The sequence below is a fragment of the Salvelinus fontinalis genome, unplaced genomic scaffold (assembly GCF_029448725.1).
Source record: "Salvelinus fontinalis isolate EN_2023a unplaced genomic scaffold, ASM2944872v1 scaffold_0662, whole genome shotgun sequence".
Lineage (NCBI taxonomy): Eukaryota > Metazoa > Chordata > Actinopteri > Salmoniformes > Salmonidae > Salvelinus > Salvelinus fontinalis.
The window spans coordinates 85001-93648 of NW_026600871.1; the positions used below are offsets into that span (position 1 = coordinate 85001).

Sequence of the window (8648 nt, forward strand, 5' to 3'; positions counted from 1 at the left end):
TTACATCTAACAGCAGAGAGGAGAATAAACTAGTCTGGTTTACATCTAACAGTAGAGGAGAATAAACTAGTCTGGTTTACATCTAACAGTAGAGAGGAGAATAAACTAGTCTGGTTTACATCTAACAGCAGAGAGGAGAATAAACTAGTCTGGTTTACATCTAACAGCATAGAGGAGAATAAACTAGTCTGGTTTACATCTAACAGTAGAGAGGAGAATAAACTAGTCTGGTTTACATCTAACAGTAAAGAGGAGAATAAACTAGTCTGGTTTACATCTAACAGCAGAGAGGAGAATAAACTAGTCTGGTTTACATCTAACAGCATAGAGGAGAATAAACTAGTCTGGTTTACATCTAACAGTAGAGAGGAGAATAAACTAGTCTGGTTTACATCTAACAGTAAAGAGGAGAATAAACTAGTCTGGTTTACATCTAACAGCAGAGAGGAGAATAAACTAGTCTGGTTTACATCTAATAGCAGAGAGGAGAATAAACTAGTCTGGTTTACATCTAATAGCAGAGAGGAGAATAAACTAGTCACTCTCCAATCGCCAGTTCCTGCTCACGCCACATCAACACGCACATCAATACAGACACACACATTCTCTCTCTGAAAGGCGAGAAAACGACTGCCCTTCTCTCAAGGGCTGTGGCTTCATGGCAGGTTATAGTAGCTTTCCTATGGAGACTAATCAATGTGGCGCCACGTCGGAAATGTCAGCCTGCCAGGAACCTCGGGTGAGACTCAGACAGAGACTCAGAGGATTTACATAGAAACCAGGGCACATAGGGCCAAAGTAGTGCACTAACTAGGGAATAGGATGCCATTCTGGGGAACAAGATGTGTGTCCCAGTTCTGATGGAGAAACATCTAGCATCTGTAGACAGAATTCATTAATGATGGTAAGAGTGTTGACCTAATTAATATTAAATCACACACACACACTTCATTAACGATGGTAAGTGTTGACCTAATTAATATTAATCACACACACACACAGACTTCATTAACGATGGTAAGTGTTGACCTAATTAATATTAATCACACACACACACACACACACACACACACACACACACACACACACACACACACACACACACACACACACACACACACACACACACACACACACACACACACACACACACACACACACACACACACACACACACACACACGACATTCCAGATGATCTATGGGACTTTAGGTTCATTTCCACCTCAGCCTTGTCGTCTTTTTGTTTTAAGGCAAGAGACAGTAAATGGCTAAAATCTCTACTGACTGTCTGACAGAACACCACCTCTCTGGTTCAGATCTCTACTGACTGTCTGTCAGAACACCACCTCTCTGGTTCAGATCTCTACTGACTGTCTGACAGAACACCACCTCTCTGGTTCCGATCTCTACTGACTGTCTAACAGAACACCACCTCTCTGGTTCAGATCTCTACTGACTGTCTGTCAGAACACCACCTCTCTGGTTCAGATCTCTACTGACTGTCTGTCAGAACACCACCTCTCTGGTTCAGATCTCTACTGACTGTCTGTCAGAACACCACCTCCCTGGTTCAGATCTCTACTGACTGTCTGTCAGAACACCACCTCTCTGGTTCAGATCTCTACTGACTGTCTGACAGAACACCACCTCTCTGGTTCAGATCTCTACTGACTGTCAGAACACCACCTCTCTGGTTCCGATCTCTACTGACTGTCAGAACACCACCTCTCTGGTTCAGATCTCTACTGACTGTCAGAACACCACCTCTCTGGTTCAGATCTCTACTGACTGTCTGAACACCACCTCTCTGGTTCAGATCTCTACTGACTGTCAGAACACCACCTCTCTGGTTCCGATCTCTACTGACTGTCAGAACACCACCTCTCTGGTTCAGATCTCTACTGACTGTCTGACAGAACACCACCTCTCTGGTTCAGATCTCTACTGACTGTCAGAACACCACCTCTCTGGTTCAGATCTCTACTGACTGTCTGAACACCACCTCTCTGGTTCAGATCTCTACTGACTGTCTGAACACCACCTCTCTGGTTCAGATCTCTACTGACTGTCAGAACACCACCTCTCTGGTTCAGATCTCTACTGACTGTCTGACAGAACACCACCTCTCTGGTTCAGATCTCTACTGACTGTCTGTCAGAACACCACCTCTCTGGTTCAGATCTCTACTGACTGTCAGAAAACCACCTCTCTGGTTCAGATCTCTACTGACTGTCTGTCAGAACACCACCTCTCTGGTTCAGATCTCTACTGTCTGTCTGTCAGAACACCACCTCTCTGGTTCAGATCTCTACTGACTGTCAGAACACCACCTCTCTGGTTCAGATCTCTACTGACTGTCTGTCAGAACACCACCTCTCTGGTTCAGATCTCTACTGTCTGTCTGTCAGAACACCACCTCTCTGGTTCAGATCTCTACTGTCTGTCTGTCAGAACACCACCTCTCTGGTTCAGATCTCTACTGTCTGTCTGTCAGAACACCACCTCTCTGGTTCAGATCTCTACTGACTGTCTGAACACCACCTCTCTGGTTCAGATCTCTACTGACTGTCTGTCAGAACACCACCTCTCTGGTTCAGATCTCTACTGACTGTCTGTCAGAACACCACCTCTCTGGTTCAGATCTCTACTGACTGTCTGACAGAACACCACCTCTCTGGTTCAGATCTCTACTGACTGTCTGACAGAACACCACCTCTCTGGTTCAGATCTCTACTGACTGTCTGACAGAACACCACCTCTCTGGTTCAGATCTCTACTGTCTGTCTGTCAGAACACCACCTCTCTGGTTCAGATCTCTACTGACTGTCTGTCAGAACACCACCTCTCTGGTTCAGATCTCTACTGACTGTCAGAACACCACCTCTCTGGTTCAGATCTCTACTGACTGTCTGACAGAACACCACCTCTCTGGTTCAGATCTCTACTGACTGTCTGTCAGAACACCACCTCTCTGGTTCAGATCTCTACTGACTGTGTCAGAACACCACCTCTCTGGTTCAGATCTCTACTGACTGTCTGTCAGAACACCACCTCTCTGGTTCAGATCTCTACTGACTGTCTGTCAGAACACCACCTCTCTGGTTCAGATCTCTACTGACTGTCTGACAGAACAGCACCTCTCTGGTTCAGATCTCTACTGACTGTCTGTCAGAACACCACCTCTCTGGTTCAGATCTCTACTGACTGACAGAACACCACCTCTCTGGTTCAGATCTCTACTGACTGTCAGAACACCACCTCTCTGGTTCAGATCTCTACTGACTGTCTGACAGAACAGCACCTCTCTGGTTCAGATCTCTACTGACTGTCTGTCAGAACACCACCTCTCTGGTTCAGATCTCTACTGACTGTCTGTCAGAACACCACCTCTCTGGTTCAGATCTCTACTGACTGACTGTCAGAACACCACCTCTCTGGTTCAGATCTCTACTGACTGTCTGTCTGTCAGAACACCACCTCTCTGGTTCAGATCTCTACTGACTGTCTGTCAGAACACCACCTCTCTGGTTCAGATCTCTACTGACTGTCTGACAGAACACCACCTCTCTGGTTGAGATCTCTACTGACTGTCTGTCAGAACATCACCTCTCTGGTTCAGATCTCTACTGACTGTCTGTCAGAACACCACCTCTCTGGTTCAGATCTCTACTGACTGTCTGACAGAACACCACCTCTCTGGTTCAGATCTCTACTGACTGTCTGACAGAACACCACCTCTCTGGTTCAGATCTCTACTGACTGTCTGAACACCACCTCTCTGGTTCAGATCTCTACTGACTGTCTGAACACCACCTCTGGTTCAGATCTCTACTGACTGTCTGACAGAACAGCACCTCTCTGGTTCAGATCTCTACTGACTGTCTGACAGAACACCACCTCTCTGGTTCAGATCTCTACTGACTGTCTGTCAGAACACCACCTCTCTGGTTCAGATCTCTACTGACTGTCTGTCAGAACACCACCTCTCTGGTTCCGATCTCTACTGACTGTCTGACAGAACACCACCTCTCTGGTTCAGATCTCTACTGACTGACTGTCAGAACACCACCTCTCTGGTTCAGATCTCTACTGACTGTCTGAACACCGCCTCTCTGGTTCAGATCTCTACTGACTGTCAGAACACCACCTCTCTGGTTCCGATCTCTACTGACTGTCTGACAGAACACCACCTCTCTGGTTCAGATCTCTACTGACTGTCTGACAGAACACCACCTCCCTGGTTCAGATCTCTACTGACTGTCTGAACACCGCCTCTCTGGTTCAGATCTCTACTGACTGTCTGACAGAACACCAACTCTCTGGTTCAGATCTCTACTGACTGTCTGAACACCACCTCTCTGGTTCAGATCTCTACTGACTGTCTGAACACCACCTCTCTGGTTCAGATCTCTACTGACTGTCTGTCAGAACACCACCTCTCTGGTTCAGATCTCTACTGACTGTCTGTCAGAACACCACCTCTCTGGTTCAGATCTCTACTGACTGTCTGTCAGAACACCACCTCTCTGGTTCAGATATCTACTGTCTGTCTGTCAGAACACCACCTCTCTGGTTCAGATCTCTACTGACTGTCTGTCAGAACACCACCTCTCTGGTTCAGATCTCTACTGACTGTCTGACAGAACACCACCTCTCTGGTTCAGATCTCTACTGACTGTCTGACAGAACACCACCTCTCTGGTTCAGATCTCTACTGACTGTCTGACAGAACACCACCTCTCTGGTTCAGATCTCTACTGACTGTCAGAACACCACCTCTCTGGTTCAGATCTCTACTGACTGTCAGAACACCACCTCTCTGGTTCAGATCTCTACTGACTGACAGACCACCTCCTCTCTGGTTCAGATCTCTACTGACTGTCAGAACACCACCTCTCTGGTTCAGATCTCTACTGACTGACAGAACACCACCTCTCTGGTTCAGATCTCTACTGACTGTCAGAACACCACCTCTCTGGTTCAGATCTCTACTGACTGTCTGACAGAACACCACCTCTCTGGTTCAGATCTCTACTGACTGTCTGTCAGAACACCATCTCTCTGGTTCAGATCTCTACTGACTGTCTGTCAGAACACCACCTCTCTGGCTCCGATCTCTACTGACTGTCTAACAGAACACCACCTCTCTGGTTCAGATCTCTACTGACTGTCTGTCAGAACATCGCCTCTCTGGTTCAGATCTCTACTGACTGTCAGAACACCACCTCTCTGGTTCAGATCTCTACTGACTGTCTGTCAGAACACCACCTCTCTGGTTCAGATCTCTACTGACTGACTGTCAGAACACCACCTCTCTGGTTCAGATCTCTACTGACTGTCTGAACACCGCCTCTCTGGTTCAGATCTCTACTGACTGTCTGACAGAACACCACCTCTCTGGTTCAGATCTCTACTGACTGTCTGTCAGAACACCACCTCTCTGGTTCAGATCTCTACTGACTGTCTGACAGAACACCACCTCTCTGGTTCAGATCTCTACTGACTGTCTGACAGAACACCACCTCTCTGGTTCAGATCTCTACTGACTGTCTGTCAGAACACCACCTCTCTGGTTCAGATCTCTACTGACTGTCTGTCAGAACATCGCCTCTCTGGTTCAGATCTCTACTGACTGTCAGAACACCACCTCTCTGGTTCAGATCTCTACTGACTGTCTGACAGAACACCACCTCTCTACTGACTGTCTGAACACCACCTCTCTGGTTCAGATCTCTACTGACTGTCTGTCAGAACACCACCTCTCTGGTTCAGATCTCTACTGACTGTCTGTCAGAACACCACCTCTCTGGTTCAGATCTCTACTGACTGTCTGTCAGAACACCACCTCTCTGACTGACTGTCAGAACACCACCTCTCTGGTTCAGATCTCTACTGACTGTCAGAACACCACCTCTCTGGTTCAGATCTCTACTGACTGTCTGTCAGAACACCACCTCTCTGGTTCAGATCTCTACTGACTGTCTGTCAGAACACCACCTCTCTGGTTCAGATCTCTACTGACTGTCTGACAGATGGAGCTTCAGGAAGAGAATACTGACAACTCGGGTCGCCCTGCGTCACGGTAACTGTGCTTACTGACCTCCCAACCTTCATCTGACTGACAGAGACACAATATGGTCTGGCTACCAGAGAATGAGACAGAGAGGGAGAGAGACAGAGCGCGAGACACAGAGCGCGAGAGACACAGAGCGCGAGAGACACAGAGCGCGAGACACAGAGCGCGAGAGACAGAGCGCGAGAGACAGAGCGCGAGAGACACAGAGCGCGAGAGACACAGAGCGCGAGACACAGAGCGCGAGACACAGAGCGCGAGAGACACAGAGCGCGAGAGACACAGAGCGCGAGAGACACAGAGCGCGAGAGACACAGAGCGCGAGACACAGAGCGAGAGACAGAGAGCTGGAAGTGATAGAGACACCATGATCCAGCAGGGCATTATGCTTGCCTGAGAGAACTTCAGAGAGGCCACTTCAGTCTCTGTCTGTCTGTGTACCAGTCCTGTTGTAAAATCTGATCTGACCAGTCTCCGGCTCTGTATCGCTATAGAGGCATGCTAAACCTACTGTAGCACCCGCTCTCTGCTACACACCTTAGCATGCATGCAGTACGAGATCACATATAACACACACTCTCTCTCACACACACACACAACACATCCCACAGACGCGCTTACAGACACATCACCTACACACACAAATGCACACATGCCCGCAGACACACACGCACGCAAACACACACACACACGCAGACACACAGTCACGTGTGGAGCTCCATACCCATTTACCAAAAGCAGCGGAGCATCCTCAAGCAGACAGGCAAGAGGTGACAAATATAGGACCTACCTCATGCAGCTGGTGCAGCAGAAAGCAGTCTCCTCACGACAACACCACAGCCAGCCTGAGAGAGAAGACAAGGCAGGGAGGGAGACATGATGACATCACAGTGTGTATATCCCCTCCCCTCGTAATACAGCCCGGTGGAACATACGTTTCAGTCCATCACAGACGGAGTGTCCTAGTCGCGTGTGTGCGTGAGATTGCGCGCGTGGTTCTACAAGTGTGTGTGGGTTCTACAGTTTTTAATCTCCTCCGTGTCAGTGGGCTCGATGAGGCGTGTCCTTTGGCCCACCTCCAGAACCCATTCCTTAATCCCGTTGGACAGGCTTTAGTCGCTGGGCCAATTAACATGTCCATCTGGGGGTCACGCTGGACCACAGAGACATACTGGTCTCGGGAGGAGAGGAGAAGAACAGAGTACTATGATACTTGTGTCGGCTACACTGTGAAAGAGAAGATATTGAGATAACACCAGATGGTGTACAGCATGACATAAGGTGACAGGGGCCAGGACCCAAACACAAACCAGAGGGTTCATTTGATGGAGCCCAGGGCCCAAACACAAACCAGAGGGTTAATCTGATGGAGCCCAGGGCCCAAACATAAACCACAGAGGGTTAATCTGATGGAGCCCAGGGCTCAGGGCCCAAACACAAACCACAGAGGGTTAATCTGATGGAGCCCAGGGCTCAGGGCCCAAACACAAACCACATAGGGTTAATCTGATGGAGCTCAGGGCCCAAACACAAACCACAGAGGGTTAATCTGATGGAGCCCAGGGCTCAGGGCCCAAACACAAACCACATAGGGTTAATCTGATGGAGCCCAGGGCCCAAACACAAACCACAGAGGGTTAATCTGATGGAGCCCAGGGCCCAAACACAAACCACAGAGGGTTAATCTGATGGAGCCCAGGGCCCAAACACAAACCACAGAGGGTTAATCTGATGGAGCCCAGGGCCCAAACACAAACCACAGAGGGTTAATCTGATGGAGCCCAGGGCCCAAACACAAACCACAGAGGGTTAATCTGATGGAGCCCAGGGCCCAAACACAAACCACAGAGGGTTAATCTGATAGAGCCCAGGGCCCAAACACAAACCACAGAGGGTTAATCTGATAGAGCGATATCTTCAAAGTGAAGTTGACCCTAGACCAGGGTTCCCCACTGCCGACATCATTTGACCCCCCAAATTTTCGGAGAAAAAACATATTTTGGGGAATTTTCATTGTCGGACATAAAAGACTAAAAATACCAGGAAATCAGTTCCAAGTGATTTTAATTTAGAAAATCTGCTCCCAAGTATCCAATCCAAAAGACACCCTATTCCCTATATAGTGCACTATTTTTGACCAAGGCCCTATGGGGCACGATATAGGGGATAGGGTGCCTTTTGGGATGCACCCCTCCCCATTCCACCCTCTGCTGGCTTCGCTAATTGATCACACACTTCCATAGAACTGCCAAGTGGCAGCTGAGCTGCCAGAGCATGTCTATAGGAAATACAGGCTGTCTACTGTAATCGTACCCCATCACCTGTGTTGTGTGGAGTCATGTCTATAGGAAATACAGGCTGTCTACTGTAATCGTACCCCATCACCTGCGTTGTGTGGAGTCATGTCTATAGGAAATACAGGCTGTCTACTGTAATCGTACCCCATCACCTGCGTTGTGTGGAGTCATGTCTATAGGAAATACAGGCTGTCTACTGTAATCGTACCCCATCACCTGTGTTGTGTGGAGTCATGTCTATAGGAAATACAGGCTGCCTACTGTAATCGTACCCTA

General features: G+C 48.4%; 1 protein-coding gene across 1 annotated transcript in view; it reads right to left on the bottom strand.

Annotated features, from left to right (window-relative positions):
- LOC129846946 (putative uncharacterized protein DDB_G0271982) overlaps window positions 1–7165 on the bottom strand; it is a 70997-nt gene extending 63832 nt beyond the window's left edge. The window contains exon 1 of the mRNA XM_055914760.1: window positions 6866–7165. The gene's annotated coding sequence lies outside the window, so the exon portion shown is untranslated. The remainder of the gene's footprint in view (window positions 1–6865) is intronic.
- Window positions 7166–8648: the final 1483 nt, after the last annotated feature.